The sequence below is a fragment of the Octodon degus genome, unplaced genomic scaffold (assembly GCF_000260255.1).
Source record: "Octodon degus isolate 3935 unplaced genomic scaffold, OctDeg1.0 scaffold00167, whole genome shotgun sequence".
Taxonomy (NCBI): domain Eukaryota; kingdom Metazoa; phylum Chordata; class Mammalia; order Rodentia; family Octodontidae; genus Octodon; species Octodon degus.
In genome coordinates this window covers 4,534,955-4,553,410 of record NW_004524743.1, presented here as the reverse complement: position 1 = coordinate 4,553,410, position 18,456 = coordinate 4,534,955, and positions in this window count along the sequence as shown.

Genomic DNA, 18,456 nt, shown 5'->3' with positions numbered 1-18,456 from the left:
AATAAGCATAACTTTTTTTTTTGAGCAGAATATACTTATTGGGGGAAAGAAAGCTCCTGTCTGAGAGAGGGAAGGAGTGGGGCCTTGAGTAGGGAGTACCCAGGAAGCTCTCTCTTCCTGGCATTTTTATAGAGTAAAACTATGTGGCAGGTCTAAGGTGATGGAGAACATAGGGACTCTCTTAGGTAGGCATGAGGTGGGACAAATTGTGGTCAACCAATGATATCACAAACACCACTGCTTGGGTAGAATTGATTAAATCCAGTACCAAATGGGGAAGCCAGTCATATAGCAAACAAGCATGAAAGGACAGGGTCTCTTTCTGTTGGGGGATTGGGTTAGTCACTCATTTGGGCACTTTCAAGGTGATCAATACCTATTTAGAACATCAATACCTGATGCCCATCCCTAGGGAAGTATGTGGATAAATTTGTTTCCTCTTTTGTCATGAGGTCTGGCCCATATGGGAGTGTCTGTCTCTTCCAAGTTGCAAAGTCACCTTGTCTTCCATATTGTCTCCTTAAGAGCCTGGCCCTGTCTGAGTGCCTATAATATTTCTATCTAATTCAGCTGCCTACAACATTCCCCCCTCTGAAGAGGTAACCCGAACTGCTGTGAGAGAACCATGGGCGATGACCACTCTGACTTCTTCAGGCCGAAAGGTGTCATAGTTGTGAACTGGCAGTCATAGATACTCTCCAGAGGCTCTACCTAAAGACTCTCAACAGGCACAAGAAATTTTTATTTTGGGTAAGAAGATTAGCCTTTTAAGTGGAGGAAACAAAAGCAAAGAAACAGGTAAACGTGCATGGGCCAAATAATAACATCAACAGGACAATTATGAATACAGCCAAAAATGATTTTCACCAAGTAGATACTAATGACTTACCATAAAAATGATAAAGACAGGGTCCAGGAACCTCAGCATTTTACATACCATTGATTTGAACAGCTATTGAGACATTAGTAGAAGGATCTGGAATGTAATAACTTTTTTTTTTTTTTCTTTTGGCGGAACTAGGGATTGAACTCAGGCCCTTGCACTTGCCAGGGAAGCACTTATTCTACTGAGCCACCTCTCTAGCCCCTATAATAACATTTTTTAAGTTTGTAATTATAAAAAGACTAGTCAGAAAGTTTTGTAGGTCCATTAGCAGATTAGCAGATCTCTTAAATGTTGGAGATTTTTATCTTCCATGGCCACTGGGTATTAACCTAAATAAACTGGTCAACTCTTATTACTGGAGGCACATGAATTACAGGACCTAGGGAAAAAAATGAGTACTCTCCAATTTGCTAGTAGGGCCACTGGCTAGGTAACTACTGACACATCTGCATGAGCATCTAGTTTAACGGGCTTTCTCCTTATATTGGCAGTTAACATGGGTTCCCTCAGGCTGAGAGAGGAAGATCCATGACCACCTCAGTCTGAAACTTCCTCTGACTCCATCATAAACTCTTTCTTTTTTTCCTTCTCTCACAGCTTTGGACATTTTTTGTTTGAAATGTCCCTTCTCTCTGTCTGGATCCAGGAACATATTAACTTTTTCCCTGTTTCCTGACTGATCTCCATTCTTGTAGGCTGCTAGTGTCAATATTCTCATTTTGTCCCTATAATTCTATTCTGTATCCTTTCTACTAAGAAGCACCTCAACTCAGACAAATTTATTCTTGAAAACTCTTCTAACTTCTTCAACTTATGTCAGATATCTGGGGCCCACTGAGAAAGATACCACTTTTTGGTTTTAAGGTCCTCCTGTCCAAGGACTGTGAGGACAACTTCTCCTATACTGCATTTCCTGACATAGGATTAGACTGATAGAGGAAGCATCCTTTGAGGGCAATCAGTCTTGCCCCAGGAAAGTGAAGATAGCTTCCCTTGTAATGAGACTGGAAACCTTGAGAAGGATCAGCTCACTTGAGCTGTATGAGGCGGATATAGTTATTAAGGCCTTAATATGTCTCTATAGACAAAATCTGGTGGCTCCAAGTGAAAGGAATCTAAATGTAATCTAGCATATTTGCTATAGGTTTTACCTGTATGATCACCTGGGTTTTGGTATCTTCTAAGAAAGGACAAATTTCCTGAGGGATTATAACATGTGTAATCAAAGCATGAGCATTTGAAATAACAGATAATTTAGAAACCTTTTTAAAGGAAGAGCAATTATAACCCACTGGCTTTTAGACCTCTTTATTTATGGTGTCTAATAGTTTGCTACCTCTCCCTCTAGTTATAGTTCAGAGATCAATCAGTTGAACTTATACAATTGTCATAAAATTCATAGAATTTAGTCAGATTAAACCAGTGTCCCATTCAATGTTTTAGATATGGCTTACATTGTAAGCAAGGGGCTCTGCCAAGGGATTTTTTTCTTTTAATACTGAGGCTGAGTTTTATGTCACAAATACAAGCCCTGGCTCTATCTATAGGCCCAAAGCTATTGGACACTGTGTAGCCAGTGTCTTTAGAACTTTGTTTTTTTATACTGACAGGATTTTATCTGTCCTTGGGGATCTGTTTTGACTAGTGAAATACCTTTTTAAGTCTTACACATGAACAATATATATTACATATGTAAAATATCAGTCTCAGTGTCATTTTGATTAGTAAGCAACCTGAATATATATTGCAGTATCTCAGTTACAGCTAAAGCAAGATGTCTTCTAAAGCCTGTTTCTATTGAGGTGTGATGACTGGAAGGAAGGTCGGGGTTGAAGAAGGACATAGAGGCCTGTACCAATGTCCAGCAATAGGATGGATTTTCCTTTAGTCATGATTACTCAGGGCTCCTTTGTGGAGATGACACGTAGAAATAACAGTCCAGCTAGAGGGAAGATACAGGCCCTGGGAAGCTGAGTCTGAACTCTGGGGCCTGCACCTCAGAGTGCAGTCCCACTTCTAGTGGCTGCCTTGGCAGTCAGAACATGTCTTGTGGGCCTCTTCAGGCAGTCCCTCTTAGGATGGTCTGGCTTCTGACAGCAGCAGCAGATGAACCTCATCAGCTGATGAACCTCATTGTCATTGAGCTCTTCTTGGACCCCAGAGATTCAGACTTAGGATCTGTTTGAGGCTGAAAAAAGGTAGCCATTTTTTATCTCTTTGCTTTCTCTCCCTGGTTTTCTCCCAGTCCTGATTATAGGACACTAAGAAACAGTTTTTATTAAAATATCAAGTGACTTGTCTGGAGTAAAAGTTATCTTTTGTAGTTCTTTTCTAATATTTGGAACTGACTGAACAATGAACTTATCTGTAGGAATAATCTATTCCTCTATTGAATTAGGATCTAGGGCAGTATGTCTTACCTATGCCTCTATTAAACATTCTAAGAAATCTGAGTGGTGTTTATCTTTCTCCTGGTAAATAGCTAAAAATTTAAATAACTACAAAGCTTGATTTTAGTTCTTCTTAGACCTTCAAGAATACACACTAGGAAATGTCTTTTATCCAGTCTCCTGTCTTGCTATTAGGCCATCAGGAGTCTGAATACTTGGGCTCCAGTGAGAGCAGGTAGTTCCACTGGCTGTCTAGCTCTTGGCTCTTTACAACAATATAATATTTATCTCAAAATGTAATAGCTTGTAATGCTGCCTTTTACTAAAAGTCAAAGCTTGGTTTAAGATTAACATTACATTTCTCCAATCCAGTTTATAAGCCTGGATAAATCATCTAAAAATATCAATGTACTTGTCAAGGTCATCTAAAGATTTTTTTAAGATCTGACTTTATCTGTTTTAGGTCACAGAGAAGAAAGCACATGAATTCTGGAAGTTCTAAATTGCCTATTTACTTCTTCAAAGGATATTGTCCTTGAGGAACTTGAATAAATTCAGCTAAGGATGGGTGTAGGCTTGTAGAGGGTTGGATTACAGTTGATCTAGAAACTCTGTCCTCTAGAAAGGCAAATTGAGGAAACCTTACTTTCAGTAATGGTGAGAGAGCCTGTGATTAAAGCCATCTTGTCCTTAGGCTGCAAAGGTTAGGGAAGAGCAGCCTTAGGCTCCAGGATAGTGAATGCCTTACACACCTGAATTGTTTGGTTCTACTGTAGCTCACATCTACATTTCAAAACTAGATAACAATGATTTTTTTACTGACATGTTTTCAATAATACATTGCATATTGTTGTGTTAGTGGTTATTCATTGTACAAGATGCAGACATGATATCATGTCTCAAACACTATTGTAACAAAGCTCTCTATTCATTGAATTAAGAGAATGGAGTTGTATATCTATCCTAACTATTTTAAGTATACAGATACAAAAGTGTCATTCATTCTATGCCACTTTTTTAGTTAGTTTTGTCAGAGAAGGACATTCCATTGTCATTTAAATATTGTAGGTGCATAAACTCAGCAGAATCTCCCAATACAGTCCAGTAGTCCATAATAGTAGTGGGTTTTCTGTAAGACTGGCAATGTCCAAAGTTGTTGACTTGAGCTTTTTACAGCTCAGCATTTAAATGTGGCTTTACTTTTTATACTTCGTTTTCATACTTTTCTGGTGGATGGTTAAGACAAGATAAAGCCAGACCTATATAACAAAAAATGTAACTTTTGTATCTGATGTCAGTCAAATCTCCTCAGAATTTAGCCTGAAACCCTGTACCACAGTTTGTAGATCATCTGTGAGTGAATGACTTTCTTAATGAACACAATCTGAACATAAGATATTTTTACCATTTTTCTTTTTATAGTATCTTTCTAGTTGTAAAAATGTCATAATTAATACTTTCCACTACATTCCATTTCAGCTCTAGGGGGTACACAGGCCACACACATGTGTAGAAAAATATTGAATGGCTTTTTAGCATATATGGATCAAACACCTTCCAGTGCATAATGATGCACTCTAAAGGAGTAAGAGATTTTCACTGTGAGATTCCCATAATCTGGAATGCAAAAACAGAGAGTTCTGGGTGTCCCCAACTTACCTCTAATTGATTCATTGCCCCTCAAGGCATCCTCTGAGTAGACCACTCCAGAGCAGGTAGATGCTGTTGGAGAGAGGGGAGAAAAGATCCAACTAGCCTATCTACCCTTAAACTGGCTTGCAATTTTTGTCTCCCAAGAATCTCACAAAATGTGCAAACCATGCACTTACTCTTATTGAATATTTGTAAATATGTTACAGTTGGTCTAGTGACAGTAATATCTACAGAAGCAAGCATAGCTATTGTATAAAATGGTGCATTGGAAACAGAGCACTTTCCGTGATGTACTGTAAAAGAGATCACCTTTGGAGGTAGATAAAAGAGAAAATTGACTGGAAGAACTTTGCCCTGGGCCCTAGGGCAAAGTAATCTCCAACACACTTGTGTTTTTCCGTTTAGTCACCAAGATAGCCTTTCCTAGAAGGATGAGGCTATATTAAATCTTTGGAGCTCACATGTTAAACTTACATTTACCATTTCACAATCACATTTTACTTATTGGCAAAGACACACTAAAGCTAACAAAAATCTCTTTCTTACTCTTAGTTAGCATGTAAGGCACAGATGTAAATCATTCCCCTGATAGCTGCTGTAGAATGTAAACTATTGCAAGTTGCCTCTCTGAAGGAGTGGCTAATTAAGTTGTTCTACTGAAAAGCTCAGTTAAAATTCCTAGTTTACTAGCAGAAAGAGAGGAAAAAAGTACAATAGGTAAGTGGAGCTCTTTCAGTGGTTAAAAGCCAGTTTCCACCAGGCACCTTTAGGTATCTGCCAAAGAGTAGTCCTGACCATGACCCCTCAGGTGTTCTCAGTTTCTGTTGGCCCACAAAACCAGAGATCAGGCTCCAGAAAGAAATCCAGCTGTGTCTCTGGTCAACATTCTATCAGTCATAGGTATCAAGGGAGAGTCATCAAAGAACAGCTGGGGAAACCTGTCCTCTGCTTCAAAGAGTGGAAGCTGCTCTAGAAGCATTTACTAACTGGAAGAGTAACCACTGTTTGTTCAAATTTTATAAGGGATAGTTAACAGTCTGAACAAGATTCCCTAGCACTTTACAACAAAGGTAAAACTTACCTCTTATACACCTAAATGATATCTAGACATAGGAGAAAAGGTTGGAAATTCTCCCTCACACTAAATGTGTTTTGGTCCCATAAGTGTGCTACTTTTGGAAATAGCTCCTTTTGATATCACCCATAGGTTGGTTCCCTCCACTATCTGAGGTTTAGCCTCCCAAAGGAGACCTGCCCAGAACACTAAAGCAGGACATTGCTTTTATATATGTTCTCCTGAACAAGAGTTTTTTCTCTTTGCCTCCTCTGACCAAGGGATGGAGTATGTGTTCTTTTTTGCTAAATGACTTCCCTGTCTTCAGCATTAACAAATGCTCATTTTCTAAGGGCTTCACTTGGTTGGAACAGTCTATATCGTTTTCCTAACTTTACATGACTCTAAAAAAGGAAAGTACAAAGAGGTTGGAAAATTAGGAGTAAGTCAAAGAAAGGAAACTGAAACAGCAAGCCTGACATTTCCTCTAGCATGTAGAGGGGGATCACAGCCAGTCTGTCCCAGTGAAACCTGTCCTCCAAGTCTTTAAGAACAGCTGCCAACCTAATGTCATGTAGTCGGCAAAAGGAGTTCCATGTTTTATATACAGGCAAGTATATTTTAAGTCTGAGCTAGATTTAAAAGTCCCATTTTACAGAACTTTATATAAAGTCACTAGGAGGCTTAAGAATGTTACTCTCTCTAGTACGATTGTCTAAATTCAAGCAAGGAATATCAGTACATGTAGCGTCTAGTTCCAGTGCAAGATATACAAGTAAAAAACAGTCATAAAATGTCCCATTAGAGACATATCCTAACCTTGTAAAATTTCCATGTTTACCTTAGATTTACCAACAACATTTTTTTGGTGGAACTAGGGATTAAACTCAGGCTCTTTCACTTGCCAGGGAAGTGCTTATTCCACTGAGCCATCTCCCCAGCCTCACCAACAACATTTTGACCAAAATTTTGACAAAATCATGTAAATGACAAAGCACAAGCAATTTTAAGCAATTGTGACAGAACTATATGAGACAAAATTGATGCGGCAAAGCATGAACAATTAGGAGCAATATGCCAAGACACATCAACATTTAAGCATAAAAATTTGTTATCTAAGCAAGTCCCAATCTAGACCTTATGAAAGAAAAGCAAACTCATATCTCCATCCAATGATCTCAGTTGGGACCTCCAAATGACACAGGAGAAAAACTTGGGTGGATGACCTCCAAATGATATAGGGAAAAATGAGACTCCTAACCTTAAAGTTACCTGGGACAAGCTCAAGTTTCTCTAAAACCAAAAAAATGAATTTTAGGAACAAATGCAAGTTATGAGCAGAATATATTTATTGGGGGAAAGAAAGCTCCTGTCTGAGAGAGGGACAGGAGGGTGACCCTGAGAGGGTAGTCCCCTTAAACTTGATTAACTTTTACTATGCAAAAGACATCTCACTCTTTGAAGAGGAAGGTAAACAAGGCCAGACAAATATTGTAGGGTTTCTATATCTCTTGGGGGAGTAGAATTTTGGATTTCATTCCCTTTGATGTGAAATTTAAAATTCTTAGATTTACAGTCAAATTTCTTCCTGAAAATTGAGCACCAGGGAATGAGATGGTTCAAAATATCCCACTGTTGTAGAACACGGTAACATCTAGAATATTTAGAAACTGTGTACCCAACATTTGGTGGGCTCTATTGGGCCATGTTAATGGGATACTGTCACTTAGGGTAACAACCTCACATTTTTGGTACATGGGGCAGTGTAACCTTGGAATTATTTATAAGGGTGTTATTCTAGTTCTAGTTCAGAATTAGTGTAGGCAAAAATTTAATTGATACTTTCTGGCTGTGAGACGGTGCACTGCACAGAAAAACAGAGTTCAGTGAGGGATCAGAGGCATGAAAGCCAGGACAGAGGGCCCCTCGGGGCCTGAAAAGCTCTGTGGAGACCACATACCTCTGCCTTAGGAGTCAAATGTGAATGCAAGGGAAGAAAAGCATTCATGTGTCAAAAACTTCCATTTTCTCTGCACAGCCCTGTTCACTCATGAAGGTGAATTTCTTAGTGAGTGCATATGGCTTGTTTTCTATCTTTGGCCCAAACCTCCAGGTTTCCTTGCTTTTTCTTTTCTCATGTGGAAAGCTCATGGAAGCACAGTAATCTTTCCTACAGGAGAGCCCTGACACTGTCAGATTCATCTGCCTGAAAATAAAAGACAAACTATGAGGAAAAAAATACAGGTCAGTATCTTCAGTCACACTTTAATGAGGAGCCCTGTGGTACTGGTCAACAAACTGATCCTTTATGTCTTTTCACCGTCATAACTGGAAGAAGTAAAAAGCGAGTCACATATTCAAGAGTCCATGAAAAAATTCTTCTGGCGATAACCTTATCAAGATTTGAAAATGAAATACATTTGAATTTTTATTTTGTATGGGACCCTTTTCACAATTTCTTAAACCCTGTTTACTCGTTGTATTTTATTACCCTGATGTAACATTTCTGTAAGTCTTAGGATGCCTGTGATTTCTTTTTACAATTCAATCCTTACTCTTTTTTTCTTACTTTTATTAGTATATTTGTAGTGCATTCACTGTACGGGACTGGCACCTACACATATAACACACCTTAATTCCTTTCTCTCCCACCAACCTCCACTGTACTTTCCCAGCATCAGAATCATTGATTTATAAGACCTTAGAAAGTTAATTATCATATACACAAATTGAAAACCAGATTAATAGACCAAAGAACACATAAAACATGTGCGACAATTGTACTAAGTAAATCTACACCTTCAAATACATTGTCCTCACTAAATTACAAAACCTTTTCCCTCTTTTACCAATTATTTTGTAATTTATCTTCTACCCACACTGCTCTTGAGACATTATAAAAGAAAATCATCAAATTCTTAGTTTTTATTTTGACCCTTCTCTCTGAACTGTGTCATATTGTTTGTGTTCTTTTGTTGAAATCCTCTCTCTTCTATGACATACAAGCTACTGATACTGGTCCATGCTGAACCAGGAATCATTCACTATTTACTTCACAAGTGCTCATAACAACTCCATGACATTCACTGAGGTAAGTTGTCATCAATTGTTTTTTCCTGGCAATTTTAACTTCTGATCTCACCAATTCTTTAAAATTTAAGGAGCAATCTGAATGATCAGGAGGCAGCACTTCATAAGCAAATGACAATCTCCTTGCCTCATTTTTAAGATTAAGAATGAAGTCCTAACAGAGGCCTATGGAATTCTTAAGAGCAGTGACAAGCTTTTTAACTATAAATATAAAAGGGTTATATGTAAAATTATCAAAAGAATTTTTTTTCAAATATGGTAAAGGATGATTTAATAATTGAAATGATTTAAAAATTAGAACTCTTTTTGCAAGGTATACAATATATTTGTAGTAAACATATATTAATTATTTGATTTTCCTATTTGTGTTTGGAATTTCTATTATTAAGAACAAGTGGGGCTGGGGAGATAGCTCGGTGGTCTAAGCACTTGCCTAGCAATTACAAAGATGCAGGTTCAATCGCTGGTACCGCATGTCATGCCAGCCCTGGAATACCAGGTATGCTTAGCTGGTCAGCAGAACCAGGCATGGTGACATGCACCTGTAATCCCAGAGCTGGGGATGCTAAGACAGGAAGATCACTATGAGTCCAGGCTGCATAGTAAGAACCTGTACCAAATAAAGTTTTAAAACAATGTTAAAAAAGAAAAACAAAAACAAACGTATTTTTTAAAGGAAGAAGAACAGAGTCTTCTCCAAGCCTCACAGACCCTATGTGACATACTTGTAGGAACTCTTACCCCAGGGCCACCCTTCGGTAGAGCTACTGCAGTGATAGGGTTCCATTAAGACACAGCTTTCTGAACACAGTTTGCTATCAACAGAAATCGCTGATGTCGGCAGTGAATTTTTTTTATGCGTTTAGTACAGGGTGTACAGGTCTCACTACACAGGTAGGACTGGTAATGACCCGCCTGTTTTCAGCCTCCCAAATACTGGGATTATAGGCGAGTGCCACCACGCCCAGTCTCAATCACCATCTCAGCATGCCCTGCAGGCGGGGCCAGCACAGCAGGCTGGAGATCGTACTGGCGACTCTGGGTCTGCCTAAGCAGGTGCTTTAATCCGCTGAGCTATCTGGCCTGCCCTCAGCTTTTGCATCTGCATTAATTCTCTAACAAAATGATCACATTATGATCAAATTTCTGATTTGAATTTATCAAATGAGATGCAAACTTACTACTACTTTTCTAATGCTACTTCTTTATCTCACATTACTTATTAAATGGTCTATACTTAAAATATCTCCTAAGAAAGTCATTTCTATCAAATAGAGACCTTTTTTCTGTATTTTTTATTTTTTCCTGTGTTCATCAATTCCATACTACATTAATATATGTAAGAACAATCTTTCTTCTTGGACCTCTCCCACAAGAGTACAATGAGAATTCCTGTTTCCCTGCTTATCTATGTGTTTTACGTTACCTAGTTATACTTTGTTATGTTTTGAGTGGCCCTGCATTATTCTCTAGATCAATTTAAATATGAATACAATTGCCTATGTAGTCCATATCTTATTTTGTATGCAAACAACATATGCATATTTGTTATGCATATTATTACTCAGGCCATGGTTGCGGTTGTTGTGTACTTATTTCTACAAAGATATATTACAATGTCTTATTCATTTAAATTATTTCTCAATGTATAGCTTTTGTTCCATCATTCTATTTATATCATCTTAAGTAATTAAATCTGTCTTTCAGTCCTGTAACTTTTATGGTTTTTCCGTGCTAGATCTTCTCTATGATTTATTAGAAGTGATATTGGATCTAAAAGAATATTTCTAATAATTTATCATTCATGATTTTATTATTCACAATGACATGGGAGAGGATCCAACCTGATACGAGTTTATTGTAGTTTTTATTATGGATATTTAATTTTTAGAAAACTATTTATGAAAAGAATGGGAAATAAATTATATAGAGTATCTATCCAAATCAAACATGCTTTTCAGATTTTGATATTTTCTAGATTGCTGTATTCTATTTCCCCATATTTCATTTATAATTTTGTAACCAGGTCCTTATAACTCTCTGGTCCTTGTTTCCAGGAAAAGGAAGATTGAAATTGACAAAACAACAAGCAGAATGGAAAGGCCAAATGTGTGTTTATTAGAAAGAATAAAAGGTAAGAGTTCTCTACATGTCTGGAATGAGTGAAAAAAAAAAATAGATGTTTAAATTCATTGGCCTTTTGTACATTTTTTTGACTGTTGAACCTGCCAAAGGCAGGGATGTTCCTTTGGTAACCAGAAAGCCAGCTGCGTCCTTTGCAGGTGACCTGGGCCAAGGTCTGTCTCACTTGGTTAAGGACCTGCTCTTGGTTCCTTGTATTCATTAGGCCCAGATGGATGGTCAGTTTCCTTGTTTGCAACCTTTACTTGTTAACTTACTTAATCCCTGACTTTTAGCTTACTTTAGGATACCTGTTCAAGACCTGTGCCCTCTCTGTCTAACTTTCCCTATCTGCTGCCTTCAATTTCATCTTTTTCCCAAGTATAATTTTCTTTTGTTCTATGTGGTTTAAAATCAGAAGGCCCATAAATTTAGAAGTGTGTATTTTCTCTATTTTATAAGCAAATTGTTCAAGACAGGATGTAGTTCTTCTACATAAATGCTAGAGGTTGCTTGTAAAACAATCAATAATGTATTATGTAATTGAATCAGGGGAACGAAACTCCCAACCTGAAAGGTTTATGGGATGAGTTCCTGTAATTGTTTTAGAGATACTTAACAGTCATTGTTTGGCTTAATGATTCTGTCTACTGTACATTTTATATATGTTAATCTCTACTTATGTTTTTATTGAATTAGTCTTTCTAAGGCTGGGAAGATAGCTCAGGGCATAAGTGCCTGCCTGGCAAGCTCAAGGTCCTGAGTTTGATCCCCAGTACCAAAAAAAAAAAAAAAATAGACTTTCTAATTTACTCAGAGCCTATTTCCTCACTATTTTAATATTTTACTAGCTGCTTTATTTTACCCAAGTTGATGCTGAACTGATCAATTAATCCTCTTCATCTGATATAAGCACTAAAACACATTTTTATTTAATCAACTTAGTTGCATCATTTGTTACTAATATGCAATATTTTAGTATAATGAAGGGCATTCAAAATATAGGTTACTATATTTTTATTTAATCAACTTAGTTCTGTCAAATGACATAAATATACAGTATCTTGGTATTATGCAGATATTATAGAAACTTTAATTTACTCTTTAATCATTTAATTTAAAGGCATGTATTTCTAACTTTATAGTATAAAAAGAGAGTTTCTTAAGACCAAGTGTTTAAACGAATGAATCGGTATCGCCTTCGTCCCAGTCTCCTGGAACTGGGGATTGAACATAGACCCTGGGGCTGGCCAGGGAAGTGATTATTCTACTAAGCTATCTTCCTGGCTCAAAAAGAGTTTCTTTATTAGCTTTTTACAGTTGATTTTTAATCTGTTTTAAATTTGCATTATGAATTGTGGTCAGAAAACATTTTTTTGTGCATAAATAAAGGTATTCCAAATACAACTATTTCCTGGCTGTTTGATTGAGGATTTATATTCTGTAAGCAATGGGTTGACAATCATACATTATTAAATAAGATTTAATAAATGTATATTTCAAATGTCATTAGCTTTAATCAATGTTCACTTCTGATAATAGCTGCATATAAATAAGAATTATTATAGCTTCCTAGTAAACTCTCCACATTATCGTCATGTAGTGCCTCCCATTGTACCTGACAATGTTCTTCTTTTAAAGTCTATCATTCCCTCTCAGAATAACATCTATAATAAATTTAATGTAGTTGGTTTTTTTTTGTTTTGTTTTTTGTTTTTTTTTGTTTTTGTTTTTGTTTTTTTTTTTCTTTTTTGTATTTTGTACAAGATCTAACAGGGTCTCCAGAGTCCTGCTACTCAGATAGGACTTGTAGTAATTCTCCTGTTTTCAACCTCCCAAGGGCCAGCATTACAGTCTCGCGCCACCGCACCCAGGCTCACTCACCATCTCAGGGCACCCCAGGGGCCGGGCCAGCACAGCAGGCTGGGGATGTAACCCCTGGCCCCTGTGTCTGCCTAAGCAGGTGCTTTAATCTGCTGAACTATCTGGCCGGCCCATTAATATAGGTTCTGTTTGCATGAAACCCACCTTATAAGTCTTCTGCCTTCTTGTACTTTGGTGCTACAAAGGAACACTTTATATATACTTATTGGGGTTACCTTATTGGACCTTGCTACATCATTTTATTGCAAGTTCCCTATTATCCCTGATTTCGTATGTATAATTATTCTTAGTTTCCATTTTTAAATGAGGTTTTTAGTTTGCTGTTCTCTCTCTCTCGCTCTCGCTCTCTCGCTCTCTCACTCTCTCGCTCTCTCGCTCTCTTTCCAGTACTAGAGACTGAACCCAAGGCTTCACACTGAGTTATATTTTCAGCCCATCTTTATTTGATTTTTTCTGGGGTGGCCTAAGTCCTACTTGCCCAGGATAGGTTAGCCACTGTGATCCTCAGAACTCAGACTCCCACAGTGCTGGAGTTATCAGAGCGCACTGCGAGCCTCGCTTATTTCCATTCATTTATGAGTTACTTTCACAACTTCATCTTTTTTTTTTTTTTTTGGTGGAGCCGTGGATTGAACTCAGGCCCTTGCACTTGCCAGGCAAGCGCTTATTCTACTGAGCCATCTCCCCAGCCCCACAACTTCATCTTAAGGACTTATTTTTTCAGAATCTAATCCATATGTCAATACTCTTCCCAAACATTATGACCCTAAAATGCTTTATGCAGTCCAATTTATATGGCATTATCTACTTGTATTTAGACATTAATATTATTATTTCATGCAACTGACATGTATGGATACTTATCCATATGTTTACCAGCTTATTTGCTTGCCTTTTGTGGTAAGCTGAATTGTCAACTTGATTGGCTGGAGAGCCACCTAGGGAGCGAACAAAGCAGGCTGGCGGTGAGGGAGGACTGACCGTGGAGACAGTACGTGCCACCCACACCCTCGCGGCACAGTTCCCCTCTCTGGCTTCCTGGCCACCAAGAAATGAACAGCCTAGCTGTGCCATACTCTTCCACCATTGAATTTCTGCCCTGGAGTCAGCCACACATTGACTGAAACCTGAAACAGGGAACCAAGTAAATTATTTTCTCCTTTAAATGTGATTGTCTGTACTTGGCCCCAGCAATGGGAAGCTAATCAATGTAACATTTCTTCTTATATATCAGAACCCATTCAGGATCATTTTCCTCTTTGCTAAAATGTGCATATCATTTGTAAGTTCTTTTGAGGTTGTGATGATAGCGAAAGGCTTAGGCTGCAAACAACTTTTCTTTTTCTTCATTCATAAAAGTGTTTTTGCTGAGCTGAATATGTAAATTCTTTTTACATTTACAAGTTATTTTCTACTATTGTGTGTATTACTCTTGAGACAGCTGTTATTGGTATAATTATTGTTCATTTGAAGGTAATTTGTGGCTGTTGAAGAAATGTAGCATGTCTCTTCGTTTTTGCTTTGGCATGATGCAGTTACTTTACTACAAAGTATCACTACAAATTTTGAACTTTTCATTTCCCCTACTTAGTGTGCATAATGATTTTTATATTATACAATCAGATTCATTGCTCAAAAATCAATCATGATCTCCTCTAACATTGATTTTAGTCATTATTTTTATTCCTTACTGATGCTGTATCTCTGCTTCATATTCTGCACCTTTCCTGTTTCAGCTGTATTATATATTTCCTCATCTTTTTGTCAACAAAGAGGACCTAATCTCCTAAATCCAAGGAGAAATTGCACCCTGACTTTAACTTAACATGGATCAAAGCAAAAGCAAATTATATGCTATATAGAAAGCCAAAGTCATCGAATTGTTGCTCCACTGAGTGATATTTGAAATAAGAATGTGAAAAATGTAAACAAAAATAACAAAATAAAAAAACTATGTGGCATGAGCCAAAGAAAACGTGAATGATTATGAAGTAAGCCATGATTGACATTTTTATAATGACCAGATTCAAGAATAATTTCTCTTCTAAAGCCATCTTATTTTTAGATGATTAGATTAGTTTACGTTTTCTAGATGAAAATCAAGCTTTCTATTTGAATTAGCACAAGGAGGGTTGATTCACTACAAAGAGTACTTTAGGAGTTAAATTGCTTGTCTCTGTCCTGACCTAATGTCATCTTGACCATGTGTCACAGTGACACAGACATTTTAAAAAAGAAACACATTCTACACATGCTAAATCTAATGGCACTGAGTACAAATCTACTGACTTGTATTTTGTCACTGTTCTGAAATGTTATTATGTTCTACAAATACTGACTCTAGGTAGAAGATTAACAAAAATATCGCCCAAAAAGATAAACCTTTATGACATATCAAATCCTTCAGAGAAACCAAATTTTATCTTTCATTTTTAAACACACTACTATAGAAGTGGTGTTGTATAACTATTTAATGAAAATATAAGAGACCATTGTCATTTAAATCTTTCAAAAGTAGCCCTGGTTTCATTACAGCCACAGAATTGTTTTGAAGATTTCATTTTAAAATTATCTGATAATTAGTACCAAACTCCAATTGAAATTTTTACTATATAACCAAATTATTCATTACTATTACATGACGATGTATGCAGACTACATGAGCCTTATGGATGATCTAGTCTGCTAGTATAGAAGAGAAAGCTGAAGTCTGAAAACATTACTATACTTTGGTGATGTAACAAAGCATAGTTACAGAGCGGCTAAGTCAAATGCAACACCCTCATCTGCTTTTTCCCTGTTAGAATTTTAATGCAAAATGACTAGATGAGAAATAGGGATTTCCATATTCTCATATTTTCATAAAACACAGAAAGTACACAATATTTTTTACTTTACAAGAGAACGCTCAGCACAATGTAACTATGGTTCATTTTATTTCGAGCTGTGATTTGACCTTTTGACATTAAAACTTGACCACAAGGTAGAATTATCTTAGCCAGAAAACTGAAATGCAGACTCGTTCAGCAGAGAGCTTTGAGGGGGAAGCCTGACAAACCTCTTGGCAGATTGCAATCAAGAACATTCACTGCAGACAAGGCATTTATGTTAAAATACAAACTCCAAGTTAGTTGATTACTATTACAGTTTGGCTTCTGACATGATGATTAACAATACACTTCACTTAGAATGTTTCCTCAAAAGTTAAATGAGAAAAATATATGCATGTAATTAGTACCACATTGTTTACTAAAATGGACTGGTCTGCATTGTGCTCTTCTAATTATTTCCTTAACGTGTAAGCTGTCACTTAAAAATTGAACTACGATTTACGCTCCTGAGTGGTTTAGGGAATTGAAAACAACATAGATAGAATCTGAAGAGAACATGCAGAATTAATTGTAGACATTAAAATTTCTGTAAATTGCCTTTATCCCCCACACAATGACAGTTTAAGTACTAGCCACTGCACAAAAATGTCTCTGACTATGTATCAGTGATTCCAAATACCACAACAGGAAACAAAAAGAGAAGGGTAAATGAACTGGCTGTTTTGAGCAATCATATACAAACACTCAACACACTAATATTAGGAAATATAACTCAATAATAAAGGACACTATACGAGAACATATGTTTAGGGCACTAAACTAGAAAAAACATTTCTATTCTGTTATATTCAGAATTCAAGTTAAAAAGCAGCAGTATCTACTATAGCTGCCAACTTGATTGTTTTGGTGAAAATTTACTATGGTGACTTGGGAGCGACTGTCCCTAAACAATATATGAAAGTCATTTTGATGTAGGGGAAAGAAGACGTAACCCCCAACCTGCTAAATGTCAGATACACTGAGTTCATGCTCCCTGAAGTTGAAGGGTGAACTCTAAGGAACAATGGAGGTTAAGATTAGGAAAATATACTGAGGACTAGGAAGAGCTCTTGAGAGACAGGCAGAGACCCAAGTGGGTTGCCAACGTGCCCACTTCTCTCAGAAAGCTTTACAGAGCAAAATCCTGAGGTGGGTACAATGTGGATCAAACCGATAAGACTGCAAGATTATCTTCTTGTTTAACATTGATCCAGTAGTCACAAGGGCATGTGGGGGACATCATTAACTATGGCCATAAATTGTAGCTTTAGTGTTGTCTTTAGCCAGAGTCTGAGCAGTCTTAGTCTTACTGGGTGAGGGAGAAAGATCTGCCCCTAATTAGATAATGGACTATTTACATGGAAAATCCCTAAAGAGTGGTAACAATAATCTCAAGCTTTCATTTATCCTTTAGGAAAGTATGTACACCTGGCCACTGTGACTATAATCTTCAGGTGCACCTCCAGTCCAGCTGTGACGTGTTCTCACACTCTGCCCTGACTCCCTCGAAAGCCTAGCCCTGTCTGACTGCCTAGAATATTTCTACCTAACTTAGTTGTCCATAACAATTTGACTAAAGCATAACTCAAAACCATGGATGCCATAGGAGGAGTATGCAGGAATATCTGTAGAATTTCAACAATCATTTACCTGATTCAGGTACCTGCAGAGCATATTTTTGCAAGATGTAACACCAGCATGAAAACAGTATTTCTAACTGTAAATTAAAATGCACTTTCATTCCATAGCTAAGGGATTTTGCAATTCAAAGTGCCTGCATCCGTCTTTATACATTTATGGTCTGTTCACTCTTCTTTTCACTTCTACCAACTCTGCCAAGAGCCAGATGCACATAAGACACATTAAAATGGGTAATTCACAAATGCCAGCTTTCCTTGTCACTAACAAGAAGTATCATATCTTTCCTCACAAGTGATAAAATAACATCTTAACCTCTAAAGATACCGCCTTGTGATCTTTTTTTTTACTCATTTGGAACAATATCGTGAGTTTCACGGTGAGTTTCTTACTAAGAAACAATTTGAGAGAAAAAAAAAACATTGATATCCTTTTTCCCTTGAGTTTCTATATATAATGTACTAAAATATTTAGAGAATACTTTAATTTCTCAGAGTTAAAAAAGTGGAGAAGGTGAAGTATAAAATATCAAAGATGAAAAAGACACTTCACAATCTAGTGTTTATGGGGACACATGTCACCATATTGCACTGCTAGCTCTTCCAATGCAGAGGCACAGTCTTGGCTTGAACAGGTCCTGATTACACCCAGAGCCATCCATGTAATGCTATATGTGTTGCTCAATAGGAAAAAACTCAAAATCAGCTCTGTATTATACTGTCCCTGAAGTTGTATAAAATTAAAGAAATTTACAAGTTACTGTTTTCTTGAAAATATGAGGGGAGGAGTCTATAGGCATGGGTTTAGATTTAGAGTTTCCATTCATTCATTAGCATCACATAAGTGTAATATATATATTATATAAATATA